The sequence below is a fragment of the Mizuhopecten yessoensis genome, unplaced genomic scaffold (genome assembly GCF_002113885.1).
Source record: "Mizuhopecten yessoensis strain PY_sf001 unplaced genomic scaffold, ASM211388v2 scaffold5875, whole genome shotgun sequence".
Classification (NCBI taxonomy): domain Eukaryota; kingdom Metazoa; phylum Mollusca; class Bivalvia; order Pectinida; family Pectinidae; genus Mizuhopecten; species Mizuhopecten yessoensis.
In genome coordinates, this window is record NW_018406267.1 from 53,105 (window position 1) to 53,662 (window position 558).

Below are 558 nucleotides of genomic sequence, written 5' to 3' on the forward strand. Positions count from 1 at the left end.
GTGTAATGGCACAAGTCCGCCATGCTGTGTCATACGAGGAAGCAGTTGACACAGCTAGCAGCATACGTTCTCATTATGGATGGTGTTAACTACAGTACAAGGATGTCGACTTACAAGTACAATCATTAGCAATACCACAAACTCTTTAAGACAGGGAAACATCTTATAAAACCCTTTATGATGCGAGGACTGAACGCCTGAAACACTTGGCGGCCCATTGGCAAACAGTTGCTTCCTACCATTGTGAATACTAGTTGGTATAACCCGTTTTATCGCTGGCTCTTCGATCTTGTTCCACGACCAAACCACTAAACAAACATCTGACTACAATGCTTGGAACAATTAGTAACAGTTACCGTTACATGTGACACTGTATACTCCAGAAGTGAAATTAATGAAATTTAGAACCACGGATATCTTTTAAACAATCTTGGTATCCCGAGCTAAATTGTACGTTTCTTCTTTCAGAACATTTGACTTTTCCACCCTATAAATGACCATATATACCTCGAGCATTGCAAACTGAAGGAATGTTTTCGTCCTCTTATGATGAGAGAT